The following is a 15,898-nucleotide window of genomic DNA, read 5'->3' as shown; positions in this document are numbered from 1 at the left end:
AAACTGCTCAGTACTCGTACCTGATGCACACACAGAGCCCAGACTCTCAGGCATGCAGTATCACCAGCTTCAAGCTCAGCTCATAGCTGGACTCCCTTTGATACCACTAACTGTTGCCAAGTTTGAATAGAGGATTAAGAGGCACATGTAGTCCATCTTCAAGCTGTGCAGGGGAACTGTTGAAAGAGCCTTTGTGCTCTGTGTAATCAAGAGAACTGGTCAGTGTTTGGAATCCACACAGGACAATAGTCAGTTGAGAATTTGTTGTCATTCTTCCTGTTCTCTCTCAAAGTAAAAAGAAAGGGGAATTTATTTAGATTTCAGTTGGGCTTTTTGTTCTTTAACGTTCTTCTCAAAAATATAATTTTAGCTTTGAACCTCCTTTAGCTCAAAATGAAAATGTTAAAAACTAAGCCAGATTAAAATTGGGTGTAGGGGAGCATATTTAGGTAGATGCTTTTACAATCTTGATGATTACTTAATTTATTGTCTTCTCTCCGAGAGACAGGATTCTTTGAAGAACTAATAATAGACAGACTCACCCTGCTGTGAATTCCCAAGTTCCCATTCCTGTGCAGGTCATTTTCTCATATAAATGCGGAACATTTGGTTATTTAAGGGAAAAAAAAACCTGCAAAAACCTTCAGGGTGGAGCGTATTTGTGGGAAGCTTCCCTGAAGAGAAGCAACATCACAGTCACAGTGGGTTTTGCTCTCCAGATTGTGCCTCCCTGCCTGGGGTTCTTCCTGGATCTCTCCTGCCGGGGCTGAGCACTCAGGATCCTGGCACCTTTTACACATAGTAACAAAACAACTGAAGTCTATGACAGAAAAAGGCACGCAATTTCAAAAAGTCTACTACTGGGTGTTGTTGTACATAACTATAATCTCAACCCTTGGAAGGTAGAGACAGGCGAGTCACAAGCTCAAGGACAGTCTGGACTACATAGGAGGAGCCTGGCTCACATCAAAAGCAAGCAAAAGTAAAGTATATTGAATACTGTTTGCCCACTTAGTGGAGCCCATGGAGGATCTGGGCTCCAAATCCCACCCTTCATTCAACTTTACTAGCACTAAGTATGAGGCTTTAGTTATCTCTCATTTGCTTTGTGGAACAGTGAGGGTGTCCTAGGGAGCAGATAGATGGGCTGATTGATCTGACAGAGGTCAATGGGGAATTAATCCAATAATGTGTTGAGAGGCAAGATATAGGCAGCCTCTACTCTAGTGGAGTCTATCAGAGGTACTCCTGAGGAAATGATTTTGATTTTTTTTTTTTATAAAAAATCACATTGTGTGTGTGTGTGTGTGTGTGTGTGTGTGTGTGTGTGTGTACGTACTTGCCACAGTGAGCATCTGGAGGTGACAGGATAACTTACAGGAATCAGTTCTTTGCTTCCATCATGTGAGACCTGGTCATCAGGTTTGGTGGCAAGTGCCTTGAGCCACTGAGCCATCCTACTGGCTCAGACATGTCACTAAATAGCAGTCAAATTGACATCTTTAAATATGTTTTGGCAGGGCTTAATCTTTACATATTATGTCTTTTAAAATTTGAGCACAGCATCCTTCTATTTGGAATTTAAGAAATTTATTTTATTACTATCTTAGAGAGTTTTTACTGTGTATATGTGTAGAAATTGTGTATATTTTATAAATTCATTGCTTTTATTTTTCTTAAAAGTCTACTACTTTTAAGAAAACTTTTTTATATAGAAATATATTTTATAATAACCACATAGTCAATTATCTTTCTAATATACTTATTAATTCTTATAACTTATTTCAGGCTTACATTTCTTTCCTTGTACATGATCAAATGGTAGTGTATATTATTCATTTTCTACAGTACTTTTTTGTAGGCTGATAAACATATTTCACAGCAGTTCTGTAGGTCTGCAACAAGGTTGGCTGGGCAGTGCTGGGCAGTGCTGGGCAGTGCTGGGCATGCTCATGTAGCCTTTTTCTCCTGTCCTATATACAGCTTTCCCAGCTGTCAGCATATAGCGCATCTTACTAGTGGACCAGTGCCAACATCATGGACTCCCCGAAGTCCACAGTCCACTAAAGTTCCTTCTGCATGTTTGATGGTGTGTCTGTGTGTCACCATGGCTGGTTTTACTTTTCTGTCAACCCTCTTAGTCCTGCTCACTCATCCTCTCTTCCTACTGATTACCATAGTTTTCCCTTTTCTAGAATGTTGTGTGTTAAGACACTATAATGCAAGTATAGTATGCAACCTTTTCAGATTGGCTCCCTTTATTTGCTATTATGATATACATTAACGTTCCCTCCATGTATCTTCATGACTTGATGACTCAGTTATTTTTAATGTTGAATAATGTTCTACTGTTTGGATCTACCACAGGTTATCTATTTACATGCCAAATGGCAGCTTGCCTGGTGCCCAGTTTGAGCGACTGTGAGTGAAGCTGATCTAAACATTTACATATAGGTTTTGGGCATATCTTTCAGTTTGTACGGGGGGAAAAAAGCTAAACTGTGCTATTAGAGAGTGTTTAGTTTACTGTTATGTGTTACTCACACTGGCTGTACTACTCTTCATTCCTGTGCCAGACTGTGCTGGTATTTGGTGCCACACTCCCAGTTTTGGCCATTCTAATAGGTGTGAAGTGCCCATTTCATGCTCAGTGACTAAGGTTTTGCACATACTCCCGTATGTTTTACTGTCTGTGTGTTTCTATGGTGTCTATTCAGGTAGTTTTGGCACTTAAAAATGGCATTGTCTTGCTATCTTATTGTCACCTTAAAGTTCAATCTCAAAAGTTTTAATCTTGAAGATATAAATTTAACTTTCAAAGGTTCAATTTGTCGTTGATTCTGGATTATGTCTTTGGTGTTCTGATTGCAAAGTCATTATCACAACACAGTCTCTGAGGCCTATTGGCTCCTCGTGGCCTCCTGTGAACTCAGTAGTTCTGTGTGTTGTACCGAGGACTGCTATCGGTCCATAGTTACATGTATCGTGGGTGTGAGGTTTGTTTAGCTGCCTTATTTGCATCTGGTTGTCCAGTTTCCTGGCTCCATTTATTGGGAAGACTTATCTTTTCTCAAGCCCATGATGACTCTGTCATCAGTGATCAGGTTTAGATGGGTCAAGTTTTCTTTTATATCCTGATCTACTCATAGATTCTTTTCTGATATCAAGCGGTTTTGTTTCCTGTCATTTAATAAGGCCTTGACTTGTGTTAGTCCTCTGAGTGAGGTCTCCTTCAATTACAAGGTGGATATAGGCTCTTTTATGTCCCTCTCAGTATGAACTTTAACTTTAACTTCGTTGATGTTTTCAGGGCAGTTGATTGAGATTTTAATTGGGACAGTACTCAATCTATAGACCAGATTGGAAGAACTCACATTTTTTGATATTATATATTAAAGAGTTCTTCAGTCTCTAAATGTGGAATAGTTTGAACTTATTTAATTTTTGATATCATTTATCAGAGTTTTATGGTTTTATAGTTTTTATACATTTTGGGCATACTTTATTGGATTCAGGTCCAAATATTGCATTTTGTGGGGGACACTGATTCAAATTGCAATGTGTTTTAAATGTCAGATTCCACTTGTTGCTGATAGAAAAATGCTTGACTAAAGGAAGCATTGTTGCAGCCACATAATGAAACTCATGCTGATGTTATGCTTTGGTTAGTGTCTTGGTATCTTTGACACAGATGATCAATCTATCTCATTATTCATACTCTGCATATCTTTTGCCTTTCTTTTGTTGACATATTCATTGACTGGAACCTACAGTCTGGTACTGAGGAGCATCAGTGAGAAGGGGCTTCTGTGGCTTGTCGCTTGTCTCCCCCGGCAGGCTTGAGTCCCACAACTTAAGTTTGGTATCTCTTTTTACTCTGTATTTCTTTTCTTAAATGTTTTTTATGAAGTTGTTTCTTGTTTGTTTCATCAGAAATCAACACTGAACTCTTTTTCAAGTGACCTTTCTTTGTTTATTGATATAATCATGTGGCTTTCTTTCTTTGACTTGCTGGTGTGATATTAATTGATTATTTTTGAATCTGAACCACCTTTGCATATATTGGACAATCTCACTTGATTGTTGTGAATGATTTCTTTCAAGCATTGTTGGCTTGAGTTGATAGTGTTTTGGGTTATAATTTTCTTAGAATACCTTGGTTTGGTTTTGGCATATGGGAACTGCTGCCTTATACAATAAGCTAGGAGACTTTCCTTTTGTTTTTAACCTCTGAAAGGAATAAAAGAAAAATTGGTGTCATTTCTACCTGAAATATGTGTTAGAATTCACCTGCATCTGGTGAATCCAATGCGGTGTTTTCAATGGAAATAAGGTTAGGTTTCCAAGCCTCTCAGGCTTTTTGAAGGCTTAGCCGACTGTGCCTTTATTTACTTACTGGTTTCTGTCTCATCTAGGACAGGTATTTACATGTGTGGGTATAAAAGTTTAATAACATTCTTTTAGTCTCCCTTTATACATTGCAAGATCTGCAACAATGTCTTTCTTCATAGCTTCTGAACTTAGTGGTTTAGTAAGTTTGTTGTTGTTATTGTTTTCTCTCCTTTCTCTTTGTTTAGAAACTTAACCTATTTTATTAACATTTTCAAAGAAGTACCTTTCAGTCTGTTGATTTCCTATTTCCTTTTTTCTTTTCCCTCTCCTTCCCTTCTTTTCCCTTTCCTTCCCCCTTCCCTTCCCCTTCCCTCCCTGCCTCTTCCATCTCCCATCTCCTCTCTTCTCCCCCTCTTCTTCTCCTCCCTTCCCCTCCCCTTTCCTCCCCTTCCCTGCCCTCCCCTTTCCTGCCCTCCTCTCCTTTCCTCTCACATCTGTATTCCCTCTACCTTCCCTCTTCTTTTATTTTCGAGACAAAAATCACATTCTGTAGCTGGTCTCAAAGTCCTTTAACTCATAACAATCCTCCTGCCTCAGTGTTGCAAATGTTGGGATAACAAATATGAGTTGGAGTTACCACACCTGAGCTGTTTTCAGTGTCATTCACATTAATTATTATTTCTTTTCTTCTCCTACTTGTAGATTAATTTCCCCTTCTTTTAATGTCATAAAACAGAGACTAGGCTTGCTAATTTTAGATAAACGCTATACATTTCCCTCTAAGCACCACGTTTGCTACTTCTGAAGAATTTTGATAACCTGTACTTTTATTTTCATTTAGCACAAAAATATTTTAACATTTTCCTTGAGGTTTCTTGGTTGTCTCAGGAATATACAGAAGCATGTTGTTAATACCTATGCATTTGACATTTTCTTATTATTGGTTAATACCCTAATTCCACTTTGGTCTAAGAGAACTGTACAGATTTTCTTCTTTTTAATTTGCCTGCTGTGGTTTACAGCTCACAGCATGCTTTTTTTTTTTTTTTTTTTTTTTTTTTTTGCCTGTTCACTATGAGTTTAAAGACTGTTCTGTTGGGTGGGAGGTAATCCATAGGCATCAGTTATGTCCAGTTGATTGATGGTGTTAAGGTCATCCATTCCTTACTGATTTTTATGCCTGCTGGCTCTGTCCGTTTTATGACAAAATGATGTTAAAATATCCATCTGTGAGAGTGGACCCATCTATTTCTCCAAGCAAATCTTGCCCAGTGTGTTGGGATGTTCTCTTGCTGGTGTATGCACATCAAGGATGGTCATGTCTTGTAGAGTTGCCAAGGAAGATGACCCTCTAACCCTGATAATGTTCTCTGCTCTAAAGTATGATCAGTCTGAACTTCGTACAGCTACTCCAATTTCTTCTGCACAGTGTTAGCATAGCAAAGCTTCCTCTACCTCATTGCTTAATCTATGCATCTTTATATCAACAGTGCTTTCTTTTAAATAAACTATAATTGGGTGACCTGTGATTGGCCCCACTACCCCTTTAACTTGTTGTATTTAGACCTTTGGTTGTTGTGTGTTTGAGTTAGATTGAGATGTACCTCTGTGCTGCTATTGTTGGTGCTTAACCTGTGTTCTCAGTCCTACTTTCGCCTTTGATACCTTTTCTACCTGATGTGGATCTATTAGATTTAATTTTGTAGTTTGCAAACAGTAATAGATTTGTCATGGCACCTTTACAAATAGGTATCACTACCATGTCTTTGCATGTATTTCCCTGCCCACCCCTCCTGTGGTCTAAATCTAGCATTTTATGTGATTTCATTTTCTCTTCTCTCTTAGATAATCAGTTAAAGTTTTGTTTTGTTTTGTCAAAACATTTCTCAGTCAGTGCCTAGAGTTTGCAGTCTAGATTTATAACAAATCCAAGTGAACTTTCCAGTAGCCGCCTGGGATCACGTCTAGGACGAGAGCCATATAATAGTGGCTTTTGTCTCTAGGTCTTTCTGGTCAGCCTTCCTTCTGTTGCCCTCACACTTTTACTCAGACACAGCCACCATTAGAAAGGGCAGCCGTGTTGAGATACGCACACCATTACACACACTGCTTTTGCTTACTGTTGCTATCACTTTTATAACTAAGTGGGTCAGTAGAGCCTGAGACCAGCTGAGGCACCACCTCAGTTCCCAGGATCCTGCACTGCTCTCTTCCCTCGTCTGAGGCACTGCTAGCACCCTTGGCCTCTCTCTGAAGAACGGCTTTTACTTTTTTTTCTTCTGAGGCTGCTTTTGTTTAAGGAAATCTTTCTTTTCCACTTTGTTTTTAAAAGGTAACTTCACAGCATACAGAATCCCAAGTGAGTTTTCTTGTTTGTTTTGCTCACCTGGTGGTGTGGTTTGAATGTGTTCCTCAGCTTTAGCTTCAGTGCAGTGGTGGTGAAGTGGGGTCTTTATCCAGTAATTAGAGTATGTGAATGCTCCCTCATGGACAGACTCTACCATTGCCTTGGGATGACATGTCAGCTACTTGCCTGTTACTAGGCTAAGACCCACGGCCAAGAGCAGCTTAAAGAGAGCGTTGTTCAGAATTGTAAGATCAGGGTGTTTAAAATCACACTTAATGTGTTAAAGGTTTTTTTTTGTTGTTGTTGTTGTTTTGGTTTTTTTTTTGAGGAAGTCAGCAGCATGCAGAAGTAGACAAGCAACATAAGCAAAAAGATAGGAATTCCAAGAATTGAAAGAAACCAATATAGTGAAATAAAAAATACATTTGATGGCTTTCTGAGCAGGTGCTATAGCTGTCTGATCATCTCTGAGCTTAAGTGCACATTGGTGGAAATCTCCAAAGCAGAATAGCAAGCATGGGGGGGGGGAGTAATACTTTAAAACAAAGTAGCCAAACAGTAATTGTTGATAATTTAGTGTCAAAGGCCAAATCCCAGAAAGAGGACATGCCGAAAACACCAAAGCACATATGTAAAAAACCCCCCAAAAATGGCAAATACATGTTAGTCATCTTGGGTGTTCTTTGCATCTGTCTTGTGAGTTTTGCTTATGTCCACCTGTGTTGTGAATTGTGATTCATTGTGGGCCCATCTGTGTAGTGAGCTGGGTTTGTTTGTCCCTGTGCTTGAGTTGTGATTCTTTGTGTGAATCTCCCATTTGGGGACAGCAGCTTGTCGCATGATCTCTTTTCTCTGAAGGACGTAGGAAGAGTTGTCAACTTTCAGTCTGTTGAGCATTTTCCTTGTAGTAGGGTTGGAATGGTGACTTCTGAACTCCTTATATTGCTGGATTGGAAGTCAGAAGTTGACTATACAGACTATAACTTTTTCCTTATCTTTCTGATTAGTCTTCAGGGAAACAACTCAGTAGAGTAGACAATTCTGTCGTCTTCCTCCTCCCATTCAGCATTTGCCTTTAATAATTACACTTGATGGAAATTCCTCTGTTCTTAGACTGCTGAGTGTGTAGTCACACCAGGGGTGGGGTTTAAGTGTTAAAATGAGACTTGTCTATACCCAACAGAACCATCAGATGCTTTGTTACCTTTGTCCCAGTAAGGGACATTGTGTTGCACAGTGTCTGAACCTTTGTGGGACTTAAGGGTCCCACTCCTGGCTTATTTCTAATACTTATACTTGGCACTACTTTTTGTGTATATAAATAACTTAAAATGTTTATTATCATTTTACTTATCTATAAATTATCTATAAATTATTTGTGTGTGTGTGTGTGTGTGTGTGTGTGTAGTTCAGAAGACAACCTGCTGGAGTTTGTTCTCTCTTTGAACTAGGTAGGTCCTCTGATCCATTCAGGTCATGAGGCTTGGAGAGAGAGTCCCTTTTCCTGTGGTGCATCTTGCAGATCCCTGTTAGGGTTTTTGTATGTAGATTATAAAGGAGACTCACCTATATATTATTTTCTCTTAAACTTTTTTGAAGACTCCTGTTACAGGTTTTTGTGTGTAGATTATAAAGGAGATCCATCTATATATTATTTTCTCATAAACTTTTTGATCAAAATTTGTTGGCCTCATGAGTTAAATAGTGATTGGTTTTAGATTTTTTTAAGTGTTTGTATGAGATTTTTACTATTTCTTCCTTGACTCTTTGGAAAAATTCACCAGTTTGGCAAATTTGGGGTCAGAGTGACCTCAGTGATCAATTTTCTGTCTTTATATGTGTGTGTGTGTGTGTATGTATGTGTATGCGTGTATATGTATGTGTATATATGTATGTATATATATAATTTTCCAGCAAATTTTGATTTTATCTAAACTTTCCATGTAAGGTTTTTCATAGTAACCATGAATTGTTATATCAGTCTGTCATCATCAACACTGTTTTGTTTTCTTTGTGTATTACACTGCAATGTTTTTTAAAAGGCATATTCTACTCTTGCTTTTGGCCACATAGGGATAACTGGTCCTGGATTAACCCCTTCAGTACAGACAGTCAGAATCCTCATTAAGTGTCTTGAGAAAGTAGAAAATAGGGAACAAAAGAAACACTAGCATTAGTGAATGGAGACCTGCAAACCAGAAAACAGAACATTCATATACCCGGAGCTAAGAAAAGCAGCGTTTAGAGAATGTGACTGCAGACAGTCAAGTGTAGGCTAAGAAAGAAGCAAAATTAAAAACGCTAAACTTTAGCAGTTAGTAGAAACTTTCCAAACCAGAGAACACAGGGGAAAAAGCTCAAGAATGAATAGGACTGCAGATCTGAGCCTATGGAGCTGATTGTTAGCCATTCTGGCGGCAGGAGTGCCTGAAGGAGGCAACTGAGGAAGTTTTAAAGAAATACTTGCAGAAAGTTCTAAGTTTCTTTAAGAAGCCTCTAGCCCCATGGAGCAGAAGGAAGTGTCAGCTGGTGCCTGCTCCATCCTTAACTCTCTAAGTCTCTGTGCATCAGTAACACAGGTTCAAAATATAAAGAAAACTCGAGAGCATTGAAATAAAAGGCACACCCACAGTTCAGTTATTGTTGGAAAATCTGGTGAATGTAGAGGATCTGAACAAAACTTCCAATCCCCAGGACGTAATTGATGATGACAGCACATGGCAGATGCAAACTTATGCATAATTAACCTTTTTAAGTGAATTTAGAGTTTTGCATAAAGTTTATGTGTGCTATAAGCAAGTCTCTGTAAAGATGAAAGACTTAACTTTAAAAAGAGTATGTTTTCTGGTTACATGGAAAAAGATAACAAACTGATGACAAAAGAAAATTAAAAATCTCCCAAATAGTAATTAAACCACCAGGCTTAAATCAACCATGGCTTATTGAAGAAATATCATATATAGCCACAAAATATATTTAACTACATGACAATGAGAAATTAATCTGACAAGAATATGTCAGACCAGCTAAGACAATGCTGGAAAGAAGTACAGAACTTTATGTGAACATTTAAGCAATAAGAACGATTTAAAATTGAGCTATAAATTCAGAAAAATCTTACCAACCCTTTTGTTTTGTAAGTAAAGCAATCCTAAGATGCATTTGAAGCTGCTCATGACCAAGACAAGAGCACACTCTCATTCTGTGTGAGCTCGTCTGAGTACAACAGTGCTGTCTGTAAGGTCAAGGGACCATCCGCAGAGCAGGCAGAAATCCATCAGGAGTCTCCCCAGCCTCTTGATCCCCCGCCCCCAGATCATGGAAGATAGTCTTCAAACACTTAGTGTTGAAGCAACTAGACACAAAGTTTACTCTGCCTGTTTCACTCATAGAACACAAAACAAATGAAAATAAACTTCAACTTGAATATAAAACTGGAACTATAAAATTTTTGATTATATCTTTTATTATTGAGATTATAATATAATTACATCATGCCCCTATTTCCCTCCCTCTACACCTTCCCAATTAACACAAATTGTTCTTTTTAAAAAGTCATGGCTAATTTTCCTCTCTCTCTCTCTCTCTCTCTCTCTCTCTCTCTCTCTCTCTCTCACAATATATGTATAATATCGTGCTCAGTTTCTATAGTTACTTATATGTATTTTTTCAAAGCTGATCGCTTGGTATTAGATAACCAATAAGAAAGACTATTTCTTCTATTCTCAGTATTCCTTAAGTGCCTGTAGTTCTTTATGTTGAGTTGAGGCTTCATAGTCTTTCCCCTGCCCAAATTATGTTTAGGCACTCATGTTGGTAAGACTTTATGGGTGTACCTTTATATTACTTGGGGACAGAATAAATTCCCTGGTCCTTGGGCTCTTAAAATATTTTTTTTTGTCTCTTCTGCAATGTTCCCTGAGACATAGGATGGAAATTGTTTTGTAGAAATATTCACTAGGACTGGGCTCCAGAACTCTGCATTTTGATTGGTTGGAGTTTTCTGTAATGTTCTCTGTCGCAAAGAAAAGTTTCCTTGATGAGAGGTGAGGACTCCACTTATCTGTGGGTATAAGGGCCAATATTTATCATCTAGTTAGGGAGTATACTGGTTTAGTAACATGGTGTTGTGGGTTCTCCTCCAAGACCCATGGCTTCATTAGCCCTGGGTAGCTGGCTAGTTTTCCAGTACCAGGTATAGTATCCTTTTTATTGAGCACGTCTTAAATTTAATTACAGAGCTGTTGGTTACTGCCATGGAAGGCATGCAGCTACTGTGCCTTTAGGGTATCATGCCATTCTGGTCATGGCTGTCGGTGTCACATCTAAGTATCACTGTTGGTTGCTTCTGATCTCAGTGTAGACAACACTTCATAGGTCTTAGAAATACTAGTCAGAAAGGAAAAGGTTAATCATTGTGTAATACCAAAATAAAACCTGCAGCTCATCAAGAGGCACCTTCCAGTGTAAGTTAGTGCATCAGAGAGAAGGAAAAATGTTTGTGATGTATATTCTGACAGACTTGACATATTTAGAGATTTAAAGTGTATAGATATAATATATGGTATCAGTTAATATAAACATGTAGATATATAAAAACTCACCAAGAAAAAGACAAATAATGCAAATGTCACTAAAACTATTTTTGTCATTACTTGGTGTTCAGTAAGAATAAATTTTTACTACTTCAAGGAATTTTCAGAGTTTGGAGTTAATCACTTATGGAGGAATACCAAGTGGTGTTACAGGCATTTCTTGCCCTTAAGCAACTTAATGTTATGTTAAATGGAGTGAACTTAGCCATGTATTCATCTATATAATGCTGAGAACTGATAAATAGTAGTAGTAATAGAGACAGGAATTTTAAAGCTCAGAGTTAAAAAGTGACCAGAAGATTAATGAGATAACAAAAATGTGGCAAGTATTATTTTTCTATCTAGAGAATGAACTTTGATATTTGAAGTAGTCAATCAGTGTAGGCAATGTAGACCAGTAGGTGGTGTGTATGTGCACGCATGCGTGCATGTGCAAGTGTGTGTGTGTGTGTGTGTGTGTGTGTGTGTGTGCAAGTGTGTGTGTATAAGAGGGAGGCATTGTGGTCAGGAAGATATCAAGCAGGAATGGTCGAGAAAGCACTAGGCACGCAGAAGGGAATGGAACAGTTTTTGAAAACATCTAAATATAGCAAAACTAGGAGATCTAGATAGGACTACCATTAGGGCCACTAATGATGGCCCCTGAAATCTACTGGACAGCACAGCCTTCTATTGTGTTGCCCTTTCATGAGTTGCCAATGCATAATGAAATAGAACAAAGGAGGGGTGTCATCTGCTAACCTTATTTTACATTTTAACTTGATAACGGTTCAGCAGGAAGTTGTTTGTATGAAGCTTAGAACCTGGAAGTCTGTTACGCTCCAATATGAGATATGTCTCCACCCATACTGTTGTTGCACTGAGCTTCTGCTTTGACTTTGTTTCTGCTGTGTTTTCAGTGGGTGGCATCAAGTTCACAAATACTGAGTTCTATAGAGGACTAGCTGTGGTCAGCATTGCTGTTTAAGACCTTTGCATGTTTTTCAAGTCAGAAACCCATTTCAAGGCTTACACCCTACCTGCATGTTGCAATCCAGTGTTGGTTTCCATGTGATTCAAACTTTGAACATAACACATTGACATGTATCTCATATTCTTTCATGTATACCACACTCTTCGAACTAAACACACCTACATATATATCATATTCTTCTGTGACAGCTTTCATGTTGTTTAGATTTTTGTTAGTTTTTGCTTTTTGAGTCAGGGTTTCTCTGTGTAACCTTGATTATCCTGGAACTTGCTCTGTAGACCAGGCTGGACTCAAACTCATAGAGATTCACCTGTCTCTGATTCCTGAATCCTGGGATTAAAAGCGTGCTACTATCACCTGGCTTGTTTAGGTAGTTTTAAAGCTCCAACCTGCAGACACTGAAGTAAATACAACATACTGACTTATCTCACCAAGGCTGAAAATTTCATTTGACTTTTACATTTGAGAGTATAATATGATGTAAGACATCATGCTCTCTGCTCCTCACTTCTATGTGTATTTTCTCATAGGACAATCAGGGTCTGTCTGTGTTATCCACAGTAATCCCAGTTCCACACACTTTTTTCTTCTGACCTGAGCATGAGCGAGGCTTTTAATAGTCCAGGCAGAGCATTTTGACGAATCAAAATTCTTTGTGTGATCAGGAGGGGCAGCAGAAAGCAGAGAACAGAGTCTGCAGTTGGCAATTCCTGCAGTGGTTGTGCTTGGATGAACAGGTGGGATGCACAAGATAGCAGTAGCATTCAGAGTGCTGGAGAGAGAGCTCAGTGGCTGAGGACCTCAGTTTGATCTCCAGAACCCATGTGAAAGACCACACAGAGCAGGATACAAATGCCAGGGAGAGAGAGACAACCTGGGACTCACTGGCCAACCATTTCATCGGTACTGTGAGCTCTCAGTTCAGTGAGAGACACTGTCTTAAATATGTGGAGATCAGTGGAGGAACACATCTGATGTTTACTTTGGGCTTCTACATGGAGTCCCCCAAACGCAGGGATACATGTATGCCCAGAATCATAGAATTAAAAATGATTTCTCAGAAAAACGAATATAGGGTTCTGGGGCTGTAACTCAGTTGGTAGAGTACTTGTCTAACAGGTATAAGGCCCTCAGTGAGATTCCTGGCACTTTATATACAGCACTGAGGGTTAGTTTGGTCTACATAGGGAGTTCTAGGCTAAGCCAGCCTGGAATATGGAAGATCCTGTTTAAAAATACAAAAGAAATAAGCAAATAGAACACACTAGATACACAAAAATAATTAAATTGTATCAATAATCTAATATTATTTTTTAAAACCAGGTACATATGAATATGACATAGTAAAACAAATAGTTGATAACTATATTCAACAGGATCAGCGGTAACGAAAGTGGAAATGTCATTGGTAGGATATATTTTAGCAATATGGCTACCTCCAGGTTTTTTTGTTTTTGTTTTTGTTTTTTAGTATTGTAACAATGTTGACTTCTATTAGATATTTTCTTCATTTACATTTCAAATGTTCTCCCCTTTCCTGGTTTCCCCTCCGAAAATCCCCTATCCCCTCCCCGCTCCCCCCTGCTCCCCAACCCTCCCACTCCCATTCCTGGCCCAGGCATTCCCCTACACTGGGGCATAGAACCTTCACAGGACCAAAGGCCTCTCCTCCCATTGATGACTGACTAGGCCATCCTCTGCTATATATACAGCTAGAAAAACAAGTTCCACCATGTGGTTTTGCTTTTTTGTTTTTTTTTGTTTATTTATTTATTTATTTATTTATTTTTTGATTGGTGGTTTAGTTCCAAGGAGCTCTGGGGATACTGGTTAGTACATATTGATGTTCCTCCTATGGGGCTTCAAAACCCTTCAGCTCCTTAGGTACTTTCTCTAGCTCCTTCACTGGGGACCCTGTGCTCTGTCCAATGGATGATTGTGAGCATCCACTTCTGTATTTGCCAGGTACTGGCAGAGCCTTGCAGGAGACAGCTATATCAGGCTCCTGTCAGTAGGCTCTTGTTGGCATCTGCCATAGTGTCTAGTTTTGGTGGTTGTTTATGGGATGAATCCCCAAGTGGGGCACTCTCTGGATGGTCATTCCTTCAGTTTGATCTGCTCCAAACTTTGTCTCTGTAACTCCTTCCATGGGTATTTTGTTCCCCCTTCTAAGAAGGATTCTGAACTTCTGGGCTAATATCCACTTATCAGTAAGTGCATATCATGTGTGTTCTTTTGTGATTGGGGTACTTCACTTAGGATGATATCCTCCAGATTCATCCATTTGTCTAAGAATTTCATAAATTCATTGTTTTTAATAGCTGTATAGTACTCTATTGTGTAAATGTACCACATTTTCTGTATCCATTCCTCTGTTGAGGGACATCTGGGTTCTTTCCAGCTTCTGGCTATTATATATAAGGCTGCTATGAACATAGTGGAACATATGTCCTTATTACATGTTGGAGCATCTTCTGGGTATATGCCCAGGGGTGGTATTGCTGGATCTGGATCTTCTGGTAGAAGTAATAGGTCCAATTTTCTGAGGAACTGCCAAACTGATTTCCAGAGTGGTTGTACCACTTGCAGTCCCACCAGCAATGGAGTCTCTGACAGACATTTCTATCACACTCAGACAGTGCAGCGTCTGAGGCCTCCTGTGCAAGCGGCGGCAGTGAGAACTAAGGCCTCAGGCTGCACATGCGGCTCTCCCTCAGGAAAATGAAACCTGTCTTGGAAGAAATGACCTGTTGAGTTTGAGGCATTTTTGAAAGAGCTTTGTACTGGTTGCTTAGTGGATGGTATATAAGAAAGGAAAACTTTCAGTTTAAATGAGATGGAAAAAGCAAACTGGAGGGTCGGAAACACTAGCCAAGCACCATGTGTAGGAGACTGGGCTGCTGGACACCACTGACTTTTCCTGAGGTAGCCTGCATTCTTGGAACCCTGTCCAAAGAGTGAATGTTTGTGTCTATATCTGAAGCTCCTGTTAGTGAGTATAAAAGCACCCCTTTCCCACTGCTGGCTGCAGCGTTGTACAGGCCATAGCACTGATGGTTAGACAGTGATTTAAAGTCTCTGGGAAAGCAAGCACTGAAGCACAGTCAAGTGGTCCCCATCTGTTTGAAGTCAGTGATGCCAGAGCTTCCTCATCCTCACTCCTTTCTAACTCATTCTGAAATGGCTGTTACAGCTCCAGCACCAGGCTGTGAGCCCTGCAGTCACCTGTAGGATGTCCTTCCTTTCCTGTGTTGACCCTACAGTGGCAATGCTGTGATGACCATTGAGAGGAACTGGGTTGGGAATGATCCCCAAACTCACGTTTTATGTGTTAGGAGCCTTGGCCAGATGAGAGAGGTAGATGGCTTTTGCCCGCTCATATAGAGCAGTGTGACTTTTATGAATGTATGCTCAGTGCCGGTCGTCAGAGGTGCTTTAGAGAAACTCAGCTAGGTAAAAATAGTACCTGGGGAAAAGATTGCCCCCAACACGAAGATGCTTGCGTGTGAGCCTGGCAGGGTTTAGGTGTGCAGCCTCTGTTTCCTTATGAATATCCCAGAGTCTTGCATCTAATTGTCCTAACAACATTTCCGACACCTTGGTTTCTTCCCACACATGGTGCCTCCTGCAAACACACTCCCTCCCTCACAG

The 15,898-nt window shown here is 39.5% G+C and overlaps 1 protein-coding gene across 13 annotated transcripts in view; it reads left to right on the top strand.

The window, feature by feature from the left end:
- Sox6 (SRY-box transcription factor 6) overlaps nucleotides 1-15,898 on the top strand; it is a 550,047-nt gene that overhangs the window by 299,260 nt on the left and 234,889 nt on the right. The window lies entirely within an intron of this gene.

The sequence above is a fragment of the Mus pahari genome, chromosome 1, assembly GCF_900095145.1.
Source record: "Mus pahari chromosome 1, PAHARI_EIJ_v1.1, whole genome shotgun sequence".
In the NCBI taxonomy this organism is placed as follows: Eukaryota; Metazoa; Chordata; class Mammalia; order Rodentia; family Muridae; genus Mus; species Mus pahari.
Note: the sequence above shows the minus strand (reverse complement) of the source record. Positions and strands in the feature narration are given on the sequence as shown.